The sequence below is a fragment of the Cyprinodon tularosa genome, unplaced genomic scaffold, assembly GCF_016077235.1.
Source record: "Cyprinodon tularosa strain WSP-4 unplaced genomic scaffold, ASM1607723v1 ctg70, whole genome shotgun sequence".
Taxonomy (NCBI): Eukaryota; Metazoa; Chordata; class Actinopteri; order Cyprinodontiformes; family Cyprinodontidae; genus Cyprinodon; species Cyprinodon tularosa.
The window spans coordinates 3,417,854-3,443,206 of NW_024039452.1; the positions used below are offsets into that span (position 1 = coordinate 3,417,854).

Genomic DNA, 25,353 nt, shown 5'->3' on the forward strand with positions numbered 1-25,353 from the left:
TCTCCTAACTTTTAACATATGTTGAAGTAGCCGTCGGTTAAAATTCACTCTCCTCCTCCACGTAGCTACTCTGTTTGCAGTGAATAGCGACCCCAAATAATATTATGTCGCAAAGGGACAAATCCGATGATATTTCGCCAAGAGGGGAAAAAATACGGACTGAAGACGCTCCGAACACAGTTAGCTGCACCTAACCCCAGTAACTGTGGGCTAAAGTAAATGAGCGGACAGGGGGGAAAAGTGGAAATTATTGGTGGGGACTGTCCCCTCCATGCCAAAGTTGGTGGGGACATGTCCACACCAGTCCTTCAGAAAGTTATGCCAGTGGTTTACAATCTTCAGGATTTGGGTTTCAGAACAGATGATTTCAACAAGGTAACTCAGCTCTGAGTTCAATCAGCTCAGAGTTCATGGTGAGTATGATCATAAGTCATTTTCATAGAACACAGAAAACATGATCCACCACGGCAACAGGAGAAAATGAGAAGCCTTAAAGTTTACATTCCTCGCCAGTGGAATCTTAAATACTAAAGACGGAATATTGAGATAACCTAGGTGTAACACAGCAGGCCTCAGATGGATGCAGCAGTAAATCAAGATAAAATATAGAAATAGAGATAAATCAGGTAAGGTACAGTTATCAGCTGTTGTGTTTAGCCTTTACCAATCAAATTACATGCATTTGTTAGCTTTACTTAAAAGAAAAATGGTTATTTAAGTTATTATGTAAGTAGTTAGGGGTATAGTGGAGGATTTTCATGAATATGTGAAAAGACTCGCCCTCCAACAAATGCACATGCACAACCTTGTACCTGCTCCCGAGAGGGAACGTACCTGCTTGCTCCCGGGAGGGAACGCGCATCAAATGCGTGCAAGAGAATGCACAAGCCGGTTTCTTCTCGTGCAAGAAATACAGTACCTGTGTGCCAAGAATTACCTCCCCTCTCACACACTGATGAGAAACCGTATTGAAATATGAACTAAAAGGGCACATTTTTAACATATTCTTAATATTTTCATATTTGTCATGCATTATGGAGGACCAACTCTGCCATATTTAAAAATAAATACATAAATAAATAAATGCTCAATAAATAACATACAATTAATTGCCACCAAAAATACCATAAACAGATAAATGTAAGTAGAAATTAAATTATACAGTAAGACATAAATGTATATAACGCTTTTAATTAGCTTCTTTATTTATTTGCCTTTGTAATATTTACCTTATTTTTCTGTCCTTTATAATCTTCAACTTTATTTTTTAATTACTTATATTTTTAAGTATTTATTTATGTGCATGCTATAATATTTTAATCTGTTTTATTCTTCCTTTGTATTTTTTTACCCTAGTTATTTCTTCGCCGCTATTTATTTCTGTCTTAACATTGTATTTTTGTCTTTGCCTCTCGGCAGGAAGTCATCCTGCAAACTGGATTTTTCGGACCTTCTCTCCCTGGAAGGATCAGCTGAGCTTCAAACTGAGCTGAGGATATAAACCGGAGGTTTGGATCCGCTTTTCTCTTAAGAAATGTTTGAGCTTCACACTGAGCAAGGGATTCATCTGCACAACAGTCCGTTCACGTACCGCAGGAAATCTGAGTGGCAGTCAGTCTTTCTCCGTTCATCTACAAGCAACCACATTCTGGGTAACCCTGTCCACCCTCCTCTGTATGAGACAAACGAGTCTACGGAAGCCGGCAGACCAAACCAGATGAAAGTGCGCATTCAGCGTCTGCTCTGCCGATAATGCAAGCGTAGAAGAAGAAATGTGCTGTTTACCTGTGCAAAGAAAGAAACAACGAAAGAAAAATGTCTGAGGACTTCAGTGTTGAGGAAGAGCATGAGTTCTTTGCCGAGCTGAATGCGCACTTTCGTCTGGTTTGGTCTGCCGCGGTTTCCGTAGACTCGTGAACGCGCTTTTAGGAAATCCTATACACTACTGTTTATGCTCTAAAAACATTCTAAATGACTTTGTTTCGAGTAAATTATGGACGCTACCCACTCAGGACACTTGGAATACATTGGACGAGCAGTATGGAGGAATATTGACACGTTTTTTATGGACCTTTCTGCCTCGGGCACCATAGACCTCCATTATTTGAATGTCAGCAGACAGCAAGAAGCCTCCCAGATCTCCAGATGCATTTGAAATATCAAAAAAGTACTCCAGAGTGTTGTTCAGCATGGGGGTGAGTAGAAAATGAAGGCTAATCATGTTTTGGGTGTACTATTGCTTTAATAGATACGGGTCCTGGTGACTAAAGATTGCATGCAAAACCTTTAGCATACTGAGCAACTAATTTACTTGTACAGCCTACCTTCTACTATAACCATTGATAACAGGAAACCATGCAAAGCAGTGACCTATGTGGTTTGTGGTTATATCTCTTCCCCATGGCCACAAAGAAGCATGAGATCATCTTCACCCTGTTGAAATGTGGTTCCTCCTTTAACACCAATGTATGATGTTCACAGCTTGTCTTGTTCAGTGTCTCAGTAAAGTCACAGAAAATCAGCAGACAATATGCAGCAGATTGTTAAGTTCAGTGTGGTTCTGCTAAATATTGTCTGGATCGCCTTCTTTATAACTCTGGATCCAGATTTCTCAGGTAAGAGCAACCAAACGAGCTGAACCTTTTATCAGTGCACCTGCTGGTATGAAATCAGTGTCAACAAATCTGTATCTAATTGTGTTTACACTAATTATCTTTTTTCCATGGTAAGATGGGCTCTGGTTAAAGATTTACATGTTATTGTGAGCAGACTGGAATCAGTTTCAGGCTTTTAATAACTTCAATGAATTATTCCCTTTTCAGGGTTGAATACTAGTGTATCATAGAACTGCAATGATTGTTAAAATAAAATAAAAATAAAAATACCTGAGTGCAAGCATGTGAATAACTGCGGATTTTCTCTAATCCACAATAAAGTCTAAAACTGATAATACTAATTGAATCTATCTATATATATATATATATATATATATATATATATATATATATATATATATATATATATATATATATATATAAAACAGAAGGTAATTTTAGACAAGACCTCTATGACACACTTTTATGCACTTTTCACACATTCATTTTGGACATGCCAAGTTTTGCATAAAATATCATGCTCTTATTTTTGTGTGTGCAACCTTGTAGAGGATGCCCCAGGTGAGCTAATACTTATGTTTAAGGTTTTGATTATGGAGTAGGGGCTTCTGTTTTTGGTGAGCTCCCTTTCCGTCCATATTGATGTTATAACTGGTTAATCGCACTGAGAATGCAGATATGGGCAGTGAAAAGTAAACAATGAATGTCAACAAAACCTTTTTGCCATTCCCAAACTAAATCAATCTTCCAAAACATTCAGTGTTTGTAATCATTTAAAATAACTTGAATTAATCCAAGAAACGTGTTCAAATATAACATCTGTATTAGCTAGTAAAATAACATTTCAATGTATTTCAGTTTACTGTATATGTGTATTTTTCATAGTGTAGTTGCTATTAACGCAATTTTAGTTGAATGTTCAAATATCATTGGGCCCTGCAGAAGCATGATCCCTGAAGCCATGGATGCCATGTATGAATATTGTTGTTTCTATTTACCTTTAGTGTTTGTGGAAAGGAGAAGCAGCAACAGCTCTGATAATGACATGTTTACGAAGGAGTTTTGCCTTCAGCCAAGGTCTGATGGAAAATGGAAAAACATTGTACCTTCAGTCAGCGGCAAGGCTGAAGAAACAAGCACATTCCCGGAGTCTTCTGGTAAGAATTTTCTATAAAACTTTCAGTGTGGATCATTCGAATGCGAGGTAGCTTTAGGCTATTTTAAACGTAGGACTGTTAGAGCTGTTATTGCCTTATTTGGAAACTTTGTGGTTGGTTTTTGTACCAATAGCTCAAACCAGCTAGAGCAGGGTTGAGCACATAGAAAAAAAATGACACATACAGGAAATACCCTGACAGGGTGAGGATAAATAGAGAAGGACAGACCCTATTCTATGCGAATATTTCATCTGATCTACAGCACCAGTACCAGTCCAATACTGAGGAAAACTCCTTCTGTGTATTTTGTGGTTATTATTGTTCTTAAACCCGCTTCTTTTTCTTTTTTCTCAGAGATTGGGAAAAAACAAACAAACTTAAGCTTAATATTTTAACATTTATTCCAGTCACTCATAAAAGCACAAATTACAGAGAACGTTTTACATTTTAGGCAGCCCTGGCCACTGCTGAGAAAACATCAAATGGCCAGGATGCCATGCTTTCACTTCTACTTATACCAAAGAGAAGACCTGCTTAGAACTCATCTCAAAAAAAAAAAAAAAAAAAAGTTACAGCATCACCCTTTAGATCACAAAATATCCAAATTAGGTAACATTAGAGGGTTGGAATTAAAATATCAGCTCTTTCCCCAAAGTCTATAAAACAGGTAACAATGAATTTCACAGGTTTTTGTAGATTTTGAAAGACCTAGCTGGTGCAGCTTGAACAAATCATCAGTGAAGGACTCAGAGTCATAGGGTGTTTCGGGTCTTTGATCTTCAGACACCCTCGTCTGGGCGACCCAATTGGGGTTGATCAGGCCCCAGTTTGCGTTCAAGCAGGGCGCTACTCAATGCGTCTCCCCTCTTGATCCACAGCCACCTTGAGGCTCTTTCAGCGGCCTGACTGATGTTTTTGGTGGCTCTTTTTTCAAGCAACCCTCTGATGCCAAGGAGCCTTAATGCCTGATGCACAGTCTGACTGAGGAAGCCTAATCAGCGGGCCCTCCATCCACGGCGTCTGCATGCCTCAATCAGCTCAAGATATTTTGCCTTCTTCCTTTTCCTGAGCCTCCTCCATCCTGTCTTCCCAGGGGACTGTAAGCTCCAGTAACACAACTTCCTTTGTCGAGTCAGTTGTTAAGACCAGATCTGGCCTAAGTGATGTTCTTGCAATGTGCTCTGGCAACTTTAACTGCCTTGCGAGGTCCACATACAACTGCCAATCCCGAGCCATTGCTAGCAGTCCAGTTGTGCCCTTACCTGCTCTCTCAGCTTTCTCCTCTGCCCTGACAAAGAAGATATTGTGCCTCAAAGAGGACTGTTGCTTTGACTTCAGGATTCCAGTGCAGATGGTGTCTACTACTGAACACCTGGTTATGGCGCCACATGTACCTTCCCTCTCCCAGCGCTTTAGGGCAGCTCAGGATGTGCTTCAGGGAACCATGAGCTGGGCACAGTGGGCATGTTGGTGCTTCTGCAAGGCCCCAGGTATAAAGGTTAAATGGACTTGGAAGGACATCATACACTGACTGGATCAGGAACTTAAGTCTTGCTGGTTCATACTTTCATAGTTCTGTCCAGGTGATCTTCCGGGCGGATACATGGTCCCAATTGGTCCAGGCTCCTTGCTAGCACATTGCCACCATCCTTCTTTGGCGTTCCTCCTCCACTTTTGCAAAAATTTCTCCCTGTACCATTGTCGTCCTCAGGCTTGGTCGTAACGTGGCTTTCTATGGCTATCTAGACCGGCTCGTCCAACTGCCACAGAGCCAACTAAGACACTATGTCTCAGTCTCGCTTCTGCTTGGTTGACAGCCTGTTGTGCTTGCCATTTCCTCCAAGTTCTGACTGTGAAGAGACTCTGTCATCAGCAGAGTCTCTGTGAAGCAACACCTCCCTGGCTCTGGTGACTTAAAATCCGTCACGCCAGTCAAAGGAAGCTGCAGCTTGTTGGAGTGCCCATAGAGGGCAATGCTGTTGAGGCTATTTGGCAGACCCAGCCATCTACGTAGGTATTGGCTGACATTGCGTTCAAAGCCCTCCACCGTGGTTACTGGAACTTCTTAAATCAGTAGTGGCCACAGAAGTCTTGGCAGGATGCCATGCTGGTATATCCATCCATTTAAACTTCCCCGGGGAGACCAGACTTGCCCACTGCTGCTAGCCATGCCTTTAGCTTTACATGGGCTGCCTCCACTGGTGCTTCAGGGTGCTATCGAAGATCTTCCCTAAGCTCTTCACGGGCTTCTCTGACACTGTGGGAATTGGGACTCCATCCACATAGAAGCGGTATTTGTCCTCCACTTTCCCCCTCCTCAGGACAAGGGATCTGGATTTGGCTGGCTTAAACATCATCCTTGCCCATGCCATGATCCTTTCCAGACTGCAGAGGAGCCACTGGCATCCAGTCACTGATGTTGATGTGACAGTCATGTCATCCGTGTAGGCCCTAATTGGTGGTTGCCGAATGCCGGATATGGACAAGGGGCCCCTACATTCCACTTCTGCAGCCTTGACCGGCATGTTCATTGCTAGGGCAAATAACACTACTGACATGGTGCAACCCATCATATTGCCCTTCTCTAGGCGGTGCCATGCAGATGTTGTTGTTCCAGAGGTGAATCTCAAGCTGAAACTATTGTAGTAGTCCTATATGAGTTCAGTGATCTTCTAAGGGACGTGGTATGTTGTCACAGCTTTTGACACAAGCTTTTGTGAAATAGATCCGTAGGCATTGGACATGTCAAGCCAGAGGACTGCGAGGTCGTCTCGGTTTTCTCTCGCCTCCCAGAACAACTGGGTGATCACTCCTGTATGTTCCAAACAGCCTGGCATCCCTTGAACTCTGCCCTTCTGCACAGAGGTGTCAATGTAGGAATTTCTCAGGAGATACTCAGATAACCTGTTAGCAAGAATCTTAAAAAAGATTTTGCCTTCCACACTGAGTAGGGAGATGGTGCGGAACTGCATAATGTCACTTGCGTTCCCCTCCCTCCGTATCTAAACACCCTCTGAGTGACACCATTGCTGGGCCACCTTCCCCTTAATCAGATATTATTTTGAAAGAGTGATTCGAGCACTGATCATGGTCAAACATGGTTAATTCTGCAGAAACATGGAATAAATTCACCACAACTTCTGTTCAAAATGTAAGATTTTATTAACAAAAATCATTCAGCTCTAAGTTAACCATATTTCAGTTTAACACTCTCAACTATATCTAGTGAAACTAAAGTAAACTAAACTACTATGTACAAAGAGGAAGGGGAACATGGTTGAAAAGCAGTTTAAGATGGATCTTGTGTTTGAAACCAAAGTTTATTTGGAAGAATTTGGGATATGATCAAATTAGCTTTTCACTGATTTAGAGAAATTGGAATGTTTTCAGAGCAATTCACAATGCAAATCCACAAGGTGAATAAAACATTATTTGGCCAAATAATGTTTCATTGAATGATTTGTTTAATAAAGAACCAATAACCTTTAGTCAAATGAGTCTTTACCCTCTTTGAAATAGCTAGCAGCGAATAGACATCAGGATTCCACTAAATGACTCTTGGTCATACTTGGGAATGGAAATGTAATGAGCATATCAGGAACACTAATTTTATATCAGTGTTTAAACCCTTAGTGAAATAAAGCTTGTCCAAGCTTCAACAACAGCTCCTCTGCATGCTCCACTATAGCATAGTGGAGCATGCAGTCCATCCTGATAGCTTTACTTTACTCATCAGTAAACACATGAAATGATCAACATCATCAACAGAGATATTGTTTGTTCTGTCCCTAATCATACTAGACCTGCAAACCTTTTTGTCCATGTCCATTTGGAAAGCTTGAGTTTCATCCAGCAACAGCTCAGCAGTCAGGCCAACAACCAAGGGTTTCTTTGTCTCAGTGGTTCACACCAAGGCTGGCTCTAGAGTTCTGAAACTTGAGAGAAATGTGTTGCAAATGGTCTGTTTTGCCGCAGCTTGGTTCTGAAAGGTTCTGACCTATCCTTGATGATTCTGGAGATCTGGGTTCCGCTGGGCCTTGGATCTCCATCTTGTAGGAGATCCTGCCGAAGAGGACCCCAGCTTCATGGGCAAGAGAGCAGGAAAAAGAGAGAGAAATCCTGTCTGTTTTGTTCTGTGGTTATTCCGTTCTCTGGCCATCATGTCAAGATGAAATATGGACACTGGTTCCCAATATCCAAAAACCATGATCATGGCATATAGCACAACAACTCCCTCTCAAATAAAGAACCATGTTCTCCAAAGGGAACTTGATTCATTCATTATGAACCTTGTGAAACTGACAGCTTACTTTTTTAATAGGAAACAGAGCAATGAAACTGGAAAGGTTGGTTTTAGAAGTGAAGAAGATCAAAATGTTCACACTTCTGTCAGAACCTACTTTACCCAAACATTCAAATAGTTAACATGTATTTGTCTGTAAATAAGTATTTAAAATGTTCAATTTTAAAGTATAAGTTAGCTCGGCGAATTCTCAATACACATCTACAGATTAATAACCCTATTTGTTGCAGAAATTTGTTATCTACTTAAGTTTTCCCTGTTCTGAGTTATTGGTAAGCCTCAGTGGAAGGAAATTATATATGGTTTTTAGGGGTTTTCATGAATGATATATAAGTTTTTCTTTCATTTGTATATATCCAATATACTTCCTGCTTACTATAGTCTTTGATAAAATCAAGTAAAACCAGTTTCATTATTTTAAATCTGATATTTTTTTAAATCACTGTATAAATTATATCTCTGCGTTTAATGTGACAAAATATGGCTAATTTCAAGAATCAGGCATGCTTGCATTGATATAAAATTTTATTGCATATAGTTCACTATCATGTCCATGCATTATTTACAGTAAATGGGAAGAGGATGGTCCCTCAAAATGAAGAATCCATCCCGAGCAATACACTTCTAACATCTACCACACCTACGTACAATTATGATCCAATGTAAGTAAGATTTTTTTTTTTAAACCACGGATAAGAGGTTAATGTATTAACTGCAGAGTTCTACATTTTGCTAAACACATTTTTCCACTGGGACCATTACAAAGCAGATAGAACTTTTCACTGCAATATGAATGGACAAAGAAAGGTGAAAAACCAATGGTTTAAGTCAGTGTTTTTGATAGTGATGCAGTGTTTGAGATGGTGTCAAACTCACCTTTAGCAAACTTGTGCAAAGATGAAAACTTCTTTCTGTGCTGATCTGGATTTTTGTAAAGTCTTCCTGTTACAGTACATTGAACTAAATAATCTTTTGATTCCAAGGCCTGAGTTCCTGAGATTACCTAAAAAACAAGAATAATGCATAATGTTTGTTAACTTAAGACAGTATCAAAACCTTTAAAAACTGGTTTCTAAAAGTTGAATGCATTGGAACACATGTCAAATGTCACTACCTTTGCATATTTTCTTCCTGCTGATGGCAAATAAGAATGTATCATTTTGCTTTCCCCCAATATTTCTGTTTGTTTTAAGTTCTTGATGTCTGCTGTCAACTGAGAAACAATAAACTATCAGTTATTGACCTCTATCCCTGTGTTGAAAAGTAAACAAATGGTGAAATATAGCAGAATCTAGGTTATTCCAAACCTATACAATCTAGATATACAGTATCAAAAACTCTGTTTTGTGTGCCTCTGAGAACTCAAGCTGCTTTTAGGAAATAGCATCTGACCCAAAATAGAGGTATGCTCTATTCTGTCACTAAAATTAAAGCTCTTTAGTGGAACAAAACTGTTGGGTCCTCTGCTTGGCCCCTGGCCGTAAACTCATCCTCCAAACTTTCCATTAGACTTTAGATGAAGACAGAAAAGAAATAACCTCTTTATCATTTTAGTGAGGCCTAAGGCTTACCGGAAAATATAATTATGGTAAAATAATGTAATACATGAGAATAGGACTCAAGATTCAACCAAGACAGGTCAGTGACTTTTACAACTTTTATTGAAGGCAAAAACAGAGGAAGCGTTTAATGTGCAGGGCACGCTGCTTGCGCTCAGACTGGAACCCCTGGAGGCAGATACACAGGTTAGAGACAAGTGTGTCATAATTCTATTCTAAGATCTGATCCACATGCACAAAACCAAACAGAGAGACTAGGGAAAGGTTTAACAGGTTTATTGAGAACAGGTAGGGAAGGGTCCAGTGCTGCTCTGAACACTGGCGAACCGGGAGTTTCCAGAAAAAGTGTCTTTCTTTGAATCCAGTCAGTGTGGGTTGTTCCAGTAATTGACTTGCTCGTTGGAGGGCGAACAGGGTTTACCCAGGTTGAGGTGTTTCCTTGAGGAAGGGAGGAGCTGACTCCCACTTAGATTTCCTATGGTACTTGAATGGTTTCTTGAGAACATGAATCCCCAGCTCAGTTTGAAGCTCAGACGATCCTTCCAGGGGGAGAAGGTCCAAAACATCCAGTTTGCAGGATGACTTCCTGCCGAGAGGCAAAGACAAAAAGAAAAAACAAGGTTAAGACTCAGGTTGACAAAAACTCAGTTTGGCCCAGCAAAACTCAGCTTGGCTAGAGTACCCAAAACTGGCAAACACTCTGGCGTCGAGGTAGAGGCAGTCAGCAGCTTAAGAGTCCTCAGGCGCCACCTGGTGGTGGAGGAAAAACACAGAAAAACACAACCAACACAAACTGGATTCCTGACAAAGTGGAGGCAGGTATGATTACTGAGGAGCTTGAAGTCCCAGTTAGAGGCAGAGAAGTGAGTTAGGAGCCGAAGTCCGCTCCCAGGCAGAGTTTGCTGGGGCAGGGAGACGGAAGTTTCCAGTCTTTCTAGAGACATGATGCAGAGGGGTGCGGGTTCGGCAACAGTATGACAGAGACCTTGCGGCAGTACAGACAGTGAGATCCAGGAGGGAAGGTCCAGGTCCAATCCAGGTCCTTAAACTAATAGGTTTCAGAGATCCACAAAGGTTAGGCAAAATCCAGTACTCAGAGGTAGAGGGGATCAGGCTTACAGACAGGCAATCCAAGAAAAACAGGGTCCAAAGTCCAGAGACAGATCTGATCAGGTTTCCAGGTAGGCAGACAGAGGCAGGACAGGGACAGGCAGGTTCAGTAACAGAAAGCAGAAAAGCAAACGAGACAGGCAGAAAGGTTTGTAAAAAGAATGGCTGGAAGGTTCTCACCTGTAGGTTCGAGACGATCTGGCACTGGTAGCTGATCTGAACGGGGCTTATAAGCAGGTGGAAACAGGTGAAACCAGTTGAGAGTTGATTGCAGATGAGGTGGAGCCGAGTAGGGGTGCAGAGTGGACAGACAGGCCAGCCCCAGTGCCACGATTATTACAAATTATTCTAATAAATGAAGCAAATTTCTCTATTTATAAAGATTTGGTTTCTTTATTTGATTAAAAGATACACATATTTTTTAAAGCAAAGCTGTAAACTAAGATATTTCCAGATAAATACTGCTATTCCAATGTACAAAACATTGAATAATGTTGGATGGAGACAAACTGAGCCCAGAAGAATACTTTCCTTCAAACTTCACATAACTCAAAGTGATAGAATAAATAATCCACAGAAGAACCTAAATTATATTTAGATTTATAGTGCCCTGATATAGCTAGTAATTACTATTAATATTGAGAATTCAATTGTAACAAACAAAACAGCCCTGTTGCTTAAGTAGTAAATTGATTTTTTCTGTGTAGATAAAATGTTTTATTTCTCTCAGATTTCAGGGTGTGCCTTCATATACCCCTAATGAACAGAGACCCACTCTCTCAGAGGGCACTTCACTCCCATTTTTGACTAAACGCTCTCTTGTGATTCCAACAAAATCTACAAATCAGAAGATCAACAACAACCCTCCCATATATAGAGGACCAGGTGAGTGTGATTTATGATTCAACTTCTGATACCTGGACTGTTGAACAATTAAGCCACAGCATTATTTAAAAGTTCAAAAAGTTTAGAGAAGGGACTCCATACAAAATCAATTTGGGTTCAACTATCTAAAGCTTAAACACTGAAGTTAGGCCTGTTTTTTATTTCAACAAATAAATCAAAAAAATAAAAATCAGGTGTTGGATGTCACTAAACCCAGTGAGCAAAAAGTAAACATCAGCACTCTGGGACCTTGGGTCCGTTCCACAAGGCATTTTTAACAAACTCGGCTTTAAATCTGCAACTCTAAATTGATCTGGCCTAAGGTCGGGAACTCTGAGTTTAAAAGCCATCATGAGTGGAGCCCAGAATTGATGAGTCGCCATGATAACAGGCAACAGCAAGTGCTTATTCACACTACTGGAACTGGAGATTTTAATGAAAAAAATAAGATAAAAATTGAAAATTTGTTTAAAAGTCAGAGAAAGTGCGCTACAGCTACAAAGGAGTGGAAGATAGCGAAGGAGAATATTGTTGCTAGAGTTGATGTGTAGGTTTATAAAAAGTGGGCTATGGCAGGCTTTGTAGTTCCCTTTTTAGATCACTAAAAAAAGAGTCTTCATAATCAAAATCCCTCCTGGACTGAACTATAATAATAAGTGGTGGGCATAGATAATTTTTTCTTTATCTAGGTTAATCTCACTTTTATCTCGGAATTAATCTAGGTAAAAATAACTTATTTGAATTCTGCCTACAATGTAAAAACGAAAAAGTTAGTTCAACTAAAAATTTCAAGGCAACCGACTGCACAGAATTTTTGAGTTGAAGGCATCAACTTTATTTTTTAAGTTTTGTAGCACTACACTTATTAAGTTGTGTCAGCTAATTTTTTTAAGTTCTGCCAACTAAGTTTTTTTAATTCAAATTACTGGAACTTTCAAGTCTGTAAAAACTTACTATTTTAAGTTCAGACTACCATCCCCTGTAATAACTTATATTTTTTGAGTTTAAATCCCCCCCCATTAAATCATCCACTGGCAGTAAACCATCCATCCATTTTCTTACACACTTGTCCCAAGTGGGGCAGGGTACACCCTGGACAGGTCACCAGACACACAGGACTAACAACCATTCATTCAACCATTCATGCACAAACTCACACCTAAGGACCATTTAGAGAAGCCAATCAACCTAACTGTCATGTTTTTGGAAGCCAGAGTACCCAGAGAGAACCCACACATGCTCAGGGAGAACATGCAAACTCCATGCAGAAAGAAGGAAGCCAGGAATCAAACCCAGAACCTTCTTGCTGCAAGGCGACAGTGCTACCCACTGAGCAGCCCTGACAGTAAACCAGTTTACAATTCCACAATGTAAAAAAGTAATCTTATGCTTAAAGCAAATCAGGTTTCAGCATATATTTTTTTACTTTCCAACTCCTGTTACTCTATTACTTGTCTTTGCCTGCTTACCAGTCCTGTGCTCCCTTTCCGAAAATTGTCTTCCTGGATCAAATTCATTCTCATTCTTTGGCTCCTCTGATCTTGTGTTTGAAACTCAGGAAAACCGCTTGTTTGTTTTTCCTGCAAAACTCTCTCAGTCATCAGACTCTGCTCACCTTCAGCGTTCCCCCTCTTTGACTCTGGTGAATCTGGCCTCAAGGCTTACCTGTTGTCATGATGGGTGCACGGAGAGCGACCCAAATATGCAGAACACCACTAGACGGACACAGGAGTAAAAGTTTAACAAGTTTATTTTTGCACAAGCACACTGATATGACTGGTTCTGGTTCGGGCCTGGGAACTGGTTCACCGGAGTCTGCGTGAGAGACAGTTCAGTTAGCGTTGCACCTTGGAGTTTGATTCCTTGATTGTAATTGATTGTACCTTGGGGGTTCTTGTAGATAGCTTTGAGAGGGCTACTGTTGGATCTGGGGAGGAGTTGATCAGCAGAGTCCGCAAGCTGCTTCAGCGTCTTACTCCTATTACTGAGCAGACCTTGGCTTTGGGTTTTCCAGCTCTTAGTCCTGAGCTGCATGGAAGTTCACTATGGTTCTTCAGGTTTGGCTCTGAGGGTAGGCTCAGCAGGTTAGCTCTTCCTGAGCTCCACAGGGGAGAAACTGGTTTCCTGGAAGACGGAGACAAGGGTTAGAATCCAGGCTGGATTCAAGAGTCAACAAAGATTCACTGAGAGTCTAGGCTTAGGCGCTGACCAACTGGATCAACACTGCGGCGTTGAGGCAAGGTCTGAAGACAGCTTAAATAGTGGATACTCTGATGATCTGATGGGCTGCAGCTGTGCAGAAGGCTCACTCAGGAGGATCCACGGCGGACTCTGCTGGAGAAAGGTGGAATTTTTCCAGCTCCCAACAGTACCCCCCCTCAACGACCGCCCCTTGGCGGTCCGGAAGAGGTCGAAGGGCAGGAACGCTCGTATTCCTCGATCAAGGCAGGATCGAGAATGTACGAGCCGGGAACCCACTGGCGATCCTCCGGTCCGTAGCCCTCCCAGTTGACGAGGTACTGCCAACCGCGACCTCGTCGACGGGAGTCCACGATGCGACGGACAGTGAAGGCGGGATGACCGTCAACTTCCAGGGCGAGTGGTGGGGAGTCGGAAGGTGGGCACAGAGAACTCGAGATGACAGGCTTCACTTGGGAGACATGGAAGGTTGGATGGATGCGGAGAGACTGAGGCAGTTGAAGACGGACGGCAGATGGATTGATGACCCGGGAAATCTTGTATGGACCTATGAACTTGGGTGACAGTTTTCGAGACATTCCCCTCAAGGGAATTCCCCCTTGAGGGGAATGTCTCGAGTGGACAGCCATACCTCTTGGCCTTCTGAGTACTCGGGGGCGGGACGTCTCCTGGAATCCGCGAAGCGTTTGGTAGTCTCTGATGATCTGTTGAGGGTCGTGATGGTATCTCTCCAAATTCTCTGACAGCGTCTGATGTGTTGGTTGACTGACTGGACCGAAATCTCTCTCTCGTCTGCGGGAAAAAGTGGAGGTTGGTAACCGAGACTGACCTGAAAGGGTGATTGTCCGGTGGAAGCAGATTTGAGGGAGTGTGCATATTCGATCCAGGTTAGATATTGGCTCCAGTCGATGGGATTGTTGGAGGTGAGGCAACGAAGGGTCGATTCCAGCTGCTGGTTCATCCTCTCTGTTTGTCCGTTGGACTGAGGATGATAGCCGGATGTCAGAGAGGATTTACAGCCGAGTGCGGAACAGAATGCCTTCCACACTTGGGATATGATTTGGGGGCCCCGATCCGAAAGGATCTCCTGGGGAATGCCATGTAAACGGAAGACATGTTTCACTAAGAGCTGGGCTGTCTGGAAGGCCGTGGGAAGTTTCCTTAGAGGGATGAGATGACAGGATTTCGAAAAACGGTCGACAATGGTGAAGATTGTGGACATACCTCGAGAAACAGGGAGGCCGGTGACGAAGTCAATTGCTATATGGGACCATGGACGCGAGGGAACCGGAAGTGGCTGTAGCAGGCCAGAAGGAGGCTGATGTGTGGCTTTATTTCTGGCACATGTGGAGCAAGCCGACACATACTCCTTGACGTCTCTGTGAAGGGTTGGCCACCAGAAGCGTCTTGAAATCAAGGCGACGTTTCTACTGACCCCCGGATGGGTGGAAAACTTGGCAGCATGCATCCATTGGATGAGACGGGATCTGACAGAAGATGGCACATAGGTTCGGTTAGCTGGACCGTTACCTGGATCGGGTTCTGTAGCCAGGGCGGAGTTGATTAGGTCAGTGATTTCCCAGGTAACCACTCCTACTGTACAGGAAGCAGGAAGGACTGGTTCAGGCGTCTCAGGTTGATCGATGGAGTAAAGACGAGAGAGAGAATCGGGTTTGACATTCTTGGATCCGGGTTTGTAGGAGATAATGAGCTTGAACCATGAGAAGAAAATGGACCACCTGGATTGACGGGGATTGGATTGTTTGGCTGACTGGATGTAAGCCGGGTTCTTGTGATCCGTCCATACTAGAACCGGGTGCTCAGCTCCCTCCAGCCAATGTCTCCATTCTTCCAGCGCCAATTTGATGGCCAACAGCTCACGGTCTCCCACATCGTAGTTCTGCTCTGCGGATGAAAGTCTACGAGAGAAAAAGGCGCATGGATGGATCTTTTGATCAGTGTCAAGTCTCTGAGATAGGACTGCTCCAACACCAGAATCTGAAGCATCCACTTCGAGGATAAATTGTTTAGATGGGTCAGGCTGTATTAACACTGGTGCTCTGGAAAATAAAGACTTCAATTTCTCAAATGCAGTTTGTGCCTCAGGTGTCCATTGAAAAGTACGTTTGACAGAGGTCAGTGAGGTTAAGGGGAGAGCTGTCTGGCTATAGTTCCTGATGAACCGACGATAAAAGTTTGCAAAGCCCAGGAATCTCTGTAGCTGTTTGCGGTTCTCTGGAACTGGCCATTCTAACACAGCTTTTATTTTGTCCTCCGATGGTTTAACCTGGTCGCCCTCGAGCACAAACCCCAAAAAGGAGACTGAAGACTGATGAAATTCGCACTTCTCTGCTTTTACGAACAGCTTGTTTTCCAGTAGTCTCTGCAACAGAAGGCGGACATGTCTTTTATGATCAGAAAGGTTCTTCGAGTAAATGAGTATGTCGTCAATATAGACAAACACGAACACATTTAAAAAGTCTCTGAGAACATTGTTCACGAGGGCTTGAAAACAGGCTGGGGCGTTAGTTAAACCAAAAGGCATAACCAAATATTCCAATTGACCCAAGGGGGTTTTGAAGGCTGTTTTCCACTCATCTCCATCTCGGATCCTAAGAAGATGATATGCATTCCTCAAATCCAGTTTAGTGAAAACAGTTGCCCCTTGAACAGTTTCGAATGCTGAGGCGAGAAGAGGAAGTGGATACTTATTTTTGATTGTAATTTGGTTCAAACCTCTGTAATCGATACATGGTCTCAGGGAACCGTCCTTCTTGCCAACAAAGAAGAACCCAGCGCCCAACGGAGAGGAAGATGGGCGAATTATTCCAGCAGCTAGGGACTCGTTAATGTACTTCTCCATGGTTTCTCGTTCAGGTTTGAAAATGTTGTATAATCTGCTGCTAGGTAGCGGTGCTCCAGGTAATAGCTCAATAGCACAGTCATATGGTCTGTGTGGAGGTAGGGACGTAGCACTGACCTTACTGAAGACAGGAGCCAAGTCATGGTACTCGGAAGGAACAGAAGAAAGGTCAGGAGAGTCCATCTCCCCCCCACCTCTAGGAGGCCCCACCAAGGGGGCAGCCGAACGGAGGCATGTCTCATGGCATGAAGTAGACCATGACTCCAGGTGACGTTCAGTCCAGTTAATATGAGGATTATGTTTCTCCAACCATTCGAAACCAAGCACCAGGGGAGAGCATGCGGAGGGAAAAACAAAAAATTTTATTGTCTCTCGGTGGTTACCTGAAAGAAGTAGCTCGAGGGGCTGAGTTTGATGGATAACTTGGTGGAGTCTTTTCCCATCAATGGCAGATACACAAAGAGGTTGGGTCAGAGGAATAGTTTCTATCTGTAGTTGTTGGACGAGGTTTGAATCAATTAAGTTTCGTTCACAGCCTGAATTGATGAATGCAGAGAATGAGAGGCTTTGATTAGCACAAAACAAAGTGGCAGGTAGCATCAGTCGAGGAGATTTCTTAGAGTTAGTTTGGCCCGCCAGACTCCTCAGATCCTCTGGCAGGCCCAGGCTTTTGATTTAGCCGGACAGGAAGCGATGAAATGTCCACTCTCACCACAGTAGATGCATAATTTACTCAAAAATCGTCTTTGTCTTTCCTCTGGGGTGAGCCTGGTGTGTCCCACCTGCATGGGTTCGACATCTCTTTCACCAGAATGAGAGGCCTGAATAGGCAGAGGGAGAGACTGGGCCTTAGGTCTCTGTATGGACAACTGTTCTGTGGGGGAAGAACAAACAGTCACGTTATGTGAGGCAGAGGAAAGTGTCCCCTGACTTCTTAATTTGGAACTGTTTCTAGCACGGATTCTATTATCCAATCTGATCGTCAAACGAATTAATTCCTCGAGGGTAGCTGGTTCTTCGAGAGTTGCGAGCTCATCCTTAATGTGCTCATTTAAAGCCATAAAATAGGCTCCTTTCAGAGCGCTTTCGTTCCATCCGGAAGCTGCCGCTTTAACCCGGAAGTTGATGGAAAATTCTGCCACAGAAGAATTTCCCTGTTTTAGGTTGAAAAGAGCTCGAGAGTCAATAGTCTGATCTGTTTCCTGATTGAATATTTGGGTGAATTCAGAAATGAAATCAGAATAATAGCAATTGAGACTTTCATCGGAGGCAAATCTTGCCTGAGCCCACTCCAAGGCTCTTCCTGTTAACTGAGAAAGAATGAAAGTTATCTTTTTATAATCCGTGGAGAAACTGCCTGGAGAGTTCTGAAAAATTAAACGACATTGAAACAAAAATCCTTTGCATTCTTTCATATTACCAGAAAATCTCTCTGGAAGACTTGGGCGGAACTCGGATGACGTCACTGCTGGTGACCTCGGAGGGGGAACTGGACCCGGAAAAGGTTGAGGTTCCGGTGCAGCATTAGCGCTGTTCAGGTTGTTAGCATAGCTCTGAAGCATATGATTATGAGTATCAACCAAGCGATATAACTCACGGAGTGTTTGGGTTTGTCCTTGAATTTGGGCATCCTGCTCCTCCAAGCGCTGGGTGAGGTGATCTGCTGGGCCTTGAGTTTGGCCGCAGTGTTCTGTCATGATGGGTGCACGGAGAGCGACCCAAATATGCAGAACACCACTAGACGGACACAGGAGTAAAAGTTTAACAAGTTTATTTTTGCACAAGCACACTGATATGACTGGTTCTGGTTCGGGCCTGGGAACTGGTTCACCGGAGTCTGCGTGAGAGACAGTTCAGTTAGCGTTGCACCTTGGAGTTTGATTCCTTGATTGTAATTGATTGTACCTTGAGGGTTCTTGTAGATAGCTTTGAGAGGGCTACTGTTGGATCTGGGGACGAGTTGATCAGCAGAGTCCGCAAGCTGCTTCAGCGTCTTACTCCTATTACTGAGCAGACCTTGGCTTTGGGTTTTCCAGCTCTTAGTCCTGAGCTGCATGGAAGTTAACTGTGGTTCTTCAGGTTTGGCTCTGAGGGTAGGCTCGGCAGGTTAGCTCTTCCTGAGCTCCACAGGGGAGAAACTGGTTTCCTGGAAGACAGAGACAAGGGTTAGAATCCAGGCTGGATTCAAGAGTCAACAAAGATTCACTGAGAGTCTAGGCTTAGGCGCTGACCAACTGGATCAACACTGCGGCGTTGAGGCAAGGTCTGAAGACAGCTTAAATAGTGGATCCTCTGATGATCTGATGGGCTGCAGCTGTGCAGAAGGCTCACTCAGGAGGATCCACGGCGGACTCTGCTGGAGAAAGGTGGAATTTCTCCAGCTCCCAACACCTGTCCAGATCCTAGATTTGAATCCGTTCTTGGATAAAACTCCTCTTGTTCCCCCTTGGAGGTTATTAAACATCCAACCAGTAAGTCCTCTCAAAAAAATTCTTCATTACAAAATTCGGCTTCAAGATCTAACCATCAAATTCTCCTTAGATGTGTCACTGCCTGGTCTAAACCTAGTCCCAGTTTCAGTAGTTCATATTTACTGATCTGATATAATAAACATAAATCCGATAAGTGTCCTGAGTGTATAAGAATATGGGTCAGAGCTCCTGCAAAAAAACTTAACAGAAGAAGTTTTCTAGTGAATAAGGGGGCTGTGGAGGATATCTGTTCCAGTCTTACTGGTGTCTAACAGTTAACCCCACGTCATCCAACAAGATAACTTTAAGATCTCATATACACTATGGCTATAATCTGGAAAGGCTCTAAGATGGGCTGAGGCATGATTCCCTGGCTAATGTTTACTTCAGGCTCAGATCAAACTGGCGTTTCCCATTGAGTATGGTGCTTTCTATAGAATTTTACACATTATCTACAGTCTCTAGTTTGGATTCACATGCCTTAAAAACAGCCTTTTTCCAGTCCTCAGTGATTGGACCCCTGGGGTTAAGCTGACTGTAACCCTAAGGATTGACAGTGCAGAGACGAGGCCTCTAGCCTGCACTCGGGTGTGCTCAATCTCAATACGGGCCTGCCAGACAAAAGCCTGGTCGATTAAATTATAATCCCAGCCCAGAAGACGACCATTTCCCCAAACAAGTGTTCAGTAAGAGTAAGGCTCTATTATGGCCTCCACATCACTCCCTTGATTGTTAGATTGAGTTATTACCTGCAGGTTCATTACTAACTATAACATTTCCCGACAATCCATGGAAACATATGCCAATGAGTTACTTAGAGCTGGTATTATCCACCCATTATAATTACCAACGGGGGCAGGCTTCTTCTTTGTCAGTAAGAAAATGTTAACTCTCAGACCCCATATTGACTACAGAGGACTCAACCAGATTATGGTTAAAGACAAATATACTATTCCTCTTATCACTTCAGCTCTGTACCAGTTCAGGGCTCAACTGTTATCAATAAATTGAGCATCAGAATTTCCTACTATTTGGTCAGAATCCATCAGGGGGACGAGTGGAAAACTGCTTTCAAAACTTCATTAGGTCATTTTGAGTACCGTATTTTCAAGACCACAAAGCACACAGTACTAAAAGGCGCAGTCTCAGTTATGTGTGCCATTACTGTATTTAACATACACATAAGGATGTTTACATAAGCTTTATTTAATAACAATTAAGCTTTAATCAGGATTAATTTTCATAAATCTTCTGCTTTGCTCTAGTTTGGTCACAGTAAAGAATGGTCGCCAAATCTGCGTGGATCCAAATATCCTCTGGAGGAAAAATCTTATCATATATTTGGATCAAAAGGACTTGAATTGAAGATTTTTCTCTTCCTTCCACTTTTCCTCTTCATCTCATCCCATACAGAATTAGAAAAATTGTTACAGTCAAAACTATTTAAAGATAATGGTTCAGTGTTTTTTATTACCTATGTTATGCTAAACTATGTTCACTTTACAAGTGTTTGTTTTTTCTTATTTCTTTTATCTTAAGAGATAATTAGCTTTTTCTGTCATTTTTCTATGAAATAAAATCCACATGTAAATCAGCTTGTGTTGTCATAGTTTATTTCAACAATGTTCAGACGACATGAAAAGATCAGAAGATGAGATTAAAAATTCGATAAGAGACTATTAAACTCATAAAGTTATGATAAAATATGATACGCCAAAATTATCTTAAAATTAAATTAAATTAAAGTTATTAAATGTAATAAGCTGATCAGAAATCACATAAATGTTTCATGACATATTAGTCTTTAAAATCTTTTTGAATTAAAGATTTTAATGAATAACACTGACAACACTAGCTATTAGATTTTAGATCATTATAAATAATCAAACAATAAAAACATTTTATTTTGGCTGGAAATCCACGTCTTTACCAGACCTGGTACTGCTGTTGATCTGCATCTGAGAAAGTTTTGGCCTTTCAAAGGTTCAGGAAAAGTTCAGCATTTCCAAGCTGTGGCCTAGCTGAACTGTTTTCTCTGTGATTTGTGTCAAATGATGCTTTCATTCTTCTAGTGGTCTCTGGTTTCAGGTCTCTCCAACTCTTACTGGTTCCCACCACTGCAACTTGTAGAATGAGCTGCTGAGCCAAGTGGCTCCTGCAAAACTCAGATAGACAGCTATGCAGATAGCTTTGTACAATCTTTCTAGTTCTTGAAGCAGAAAGGCAGTTTGATCAGAGTTTGAAGACTGAGCTCCTTCTACAAGCATGGACAGACATTCAGATGGTTTGCCCAGATATCGACACCCCTCTGCAAACAGAAAGATGCATGGCCATTTACCATTCTTAGAAAAGTTCTGTTAAAGTGTCATTCTGACTTATCTAAACATTTTTACAAGATGTGACATTTTTACATTGCTGTTCTGTCCTCACTAGGTGTTGTTCTCTTAAACATAGCTTTAGCTCACTTAGCTATACAGACAGCTAAACACTGTCATAATCAAAGTCCAAGAAACAGCCTGATGCATTGAGTTGGGTGCAGGTTTGGATTGTTAATCTGTGATACCCGGCGTTTGCCCGGTGGGCTGGTCTTAATTTCAGTGTGCGAGGTCCGGCCCTCCTTAAATCATATCGGCCCCAAAACTTACTCTCCAGCCGAAGCTCCTACCTGTGACAGTAAATAACTCAAGGAGCTCAAGAAGTAACCCAATGTTAACTACCTAAATGATGCATGCAGTATATATAGCCCTTCCTTGTCATTCACATCCTTGTGATGGTTGGCATATGGTGTCATTTTCTAATTCTTCAAACTGTAAAATCCTATTTCTTCAAACTGTAAAATCCTTTCAACAAACTAAATTATAATTAAACTAAAATAAGTTCCATAAGTGGGCCGGTGTAGATGGAAAAATGCCAGGGCCGACAATCGTTCCCAGTCCAGGCCTGGCTGGATGTTTTTATAAGGATAAAGTGTTAAACTGTTAACCAAACAGAAATAATACAATATATCAAAGTAAAGGTATTTATCCACAAACATCAACACAATATTTATCAATTTAATGACTCTTCAGACAAATATCAAGAGAAATGTAACTGATTCAGATGCTTTTCAACTCAGTATGTCACAGAAATTAACCATTACTGTAGTCATCTAAATTCAATAAAAAAAAAAAAAAAAAAAAAAATTAAGATAAATATAAATGAACATAAGTTGCTTAACAGATATACAACAATATTATTTATAGATTATGCCATTTTTAAACCTGTGAAGGCATGGATGGGAATGGAATACCACGTGAAAATATCACTAGTTAGCTTTTGAAAAAATATAATGCACAAATAAATCAGCAGGGCTGCAAAAAATTGCAAAACAGAAAACTCCAAAGTATATAGTATCTAATTCCATTACAATTACAGATCAAAATACGTTGACTCTTAAGACTATCCTGCTTTGATATAGGCCAAAATACCTTCTTCCAATTACTCAAAGGAAAGTGGTTTTAATCCTTAATCTAGAAAAAGTATGGCAAGAAAAAGCATCTGGTCAGCAGGTGACTATTTGATTACATGTTAAATGTTCTGTTTTTGGGGTGTTTGAATGTATTTCCATTTATATTATTGATTCTCAGATTTTTGGATCCAACTTTTATTAGGGAAGATTATCTCAGAAGTATATATGTATTATCAGTAGACCCTGCAGAAGCATGGATTTAAATACATTAGTAAAAGCCCTTTGGATCTTCCCTGCAACTACACTATGAGGTTTTATCCCTTAACATATAGAATTTGCAGAAAGAGAGCAGCTGAAGCTCAGATAATAACAAGGGAATTTGGCCTTCATCCAAGCTTTGATACAACATAAACAAATGGTGTAACTTCACTAAAGGGCCAAGCTGAAGAAACTTGGCTCTTTGAGCAGTTTGGGTTGCCGACCCCTGTACTATTGTAAAGAAAATAGAATAAAGTATTTGAAAAGGTAGGAACCAAAGAGGAGATGATGAGCAGATCTAAATGCTCCTGACACTTCTGTTAGAACTTGCTTTACATAAAAAGAGCATCCATTTGGGTGATACAAATCATTCAAATAGTTAACATGTATTCTTCTGTTGTTGAAAGTGGTAATATCATGGCAACCATCACACTAAATAAAATGATTCTCCTCCCCCTAGTGTTTGAAGTTAAGAACAGCTTGTGTTGACAGTCAAATATTTATCAGACATTTTCCAAATTTCACAGATTATTGGATTTGATTCTATCAAACACACAGAAATGCTTCAGCACAATAAAATTATTCAACTGATACAGACATTTTTTGATAATTTTTGGTTTATTAACTTGTTACTTACATCTAAAAGTAAAACACTAATTACATCTTGAGTATATATATACCTTGATAACTATCTGTTGTCTTTCTTTATATATGCTTCATTTATATTTATATTTGTCTATGGTTACAGATGCAACACATGGTCACAGAGTGTTCTGTAAACATTGCAGTATCAGGGGTTTTAGATTAAGGCCAATATATTCCATCCATTTTCTCCCTCTTATTCCATCAGTGTCGCGATGCGGCCAGTGCCTAACTTTGGCAGACTATGGGCGAAAGGCAGGGTACACCTTGCGCAGCTCGCCAGTCTGTTGCAGGGACGATATATTTGCTGGTGAATATTCTCAGTCTTCCAGGTCATTCAAAATGTCAGGAATAGCGTTGAGTTCGAGTTCCTGATATTTCGAATTGGAAAAAGCTTCTTGGATGGGAAGCAAAACGTCTTCAACATCTTGGAAACAAAGTCAAGAGTTTTGTTTTTATTTTCTTTGTTTGGAATGGCCGATATATTCTGACACTAGGTTTTTTTACTGATATCGAACTGATTTCAGGTACCAGTATCAGGTAGGGACATTCCAAAAACTATTTTTTTTAAGTGGTTTAACTTCTTTGCATTGTAAGTAAATGTGTTCTTAGGATCATTAATCAGGGAATGGTTAGCCCAGAAATAGTACCCCCACCCTTTTTTTTTTTTTAGATATTTAGGCCTCACTCTTTATGCAGTACACATATTTTTCACATACAATATTTAAAAAAGAAAATCTGTAACACATTAATATGCTTAAACATCCCATAAATATGTACATTTGAAAATAAAAAAGATGAACAATAAGGCCCTTAGTGCAGGTTTTAGTTGTATGTGGACAAAGATTCCTCTTAGATTACGTAGAAAGCTTGAAAAAAAATCTCCTTATTCAGCCCTACTCTGGATGAGCTGTTTTACGCTGCTTCCCCCAACAACCATGACAACCAGTTTGAGTACGTAAAGAAAGCCTAGGTGCACAGGCAAGCCGGAGCTTGACCAATGGGACAGACTTCTTGGGACAGCCTATTTCCCTTTATGACATCATAAGGAGAACGCTTTTCAAACAGACCGTTTTCAGCTTGTTAGCTAAGAGGTGCAGAGAGGCATTAAGAGAGGTGAAAGTGTTTTTATACATTTTGTAAACCTCATACACATGCTTCAGGACACACATGATGGTTACAAAGTGTTTATAAAGGGAATTATGTGGGAGCTTTAAAGTCATAGGTAAACAGCCGTTGCCAACCATTGCATTTCCGAATTCTCCTAAGTGGAGAATTCTAGACGGGGCCGCCTTTTACAGCTGCTTTTTGTGTCCCTGCTTCTGTCTCCTTGAACCCCAGTCGGCCTCGGCAGATGGCCGCTTACACTGAGCCTGGTTCTGCTGGAGGTTTCTTCCTGTTAAAAGGGAGTTTTTCCTCTCCACTGTCGCTACAAGCATGCTTAGTGTGAGGGATTGTATTTGAGTCAATGAAATCAACTGGTTTTCCTTAGATAGAAAACTTTGTATCAATTTGACTGTATGATCTGGTTGAACTGTAAAGTGCCTTGAGATGACATGTGTTGTGAATTTGGCGCTATATAAATAAACTGAATTGAAACTGAATTGGTGCTCAAGTGTACACAAGTGAATAAAGTGAATGTGATTGGTCGATTATCAAGGGGACGGGATTGTTGTGGCAGAAGGTTCGCAAGCATGTTTGGTTGTGGCCGGTTTGTCGGAAGCATCTTGCTAACCTGTTAGCAACTTAATGCTAGTAGGTTCCCAATGGGAAATTCCATTGGAATCAAGTAGCACTAAATTGGTGACTTAGAAACGACACTGTCAAGGAACGCTATGGACAG

At 41.4% G+C, this 25,353-nt stretch overlaps 1 pseudogene; it reads right to left on the reverse strand.

The window, feature by feature from the left end:
• Positions 1-4,551: 4,551 nt before the first annotated feature.
• On the reverse strand, positions 4,552-15,050 carry LOC119772121 (annotated as a pseudogene).
• Positions 15,051-25,353: the final 10,303 nt, after the last annotated feature.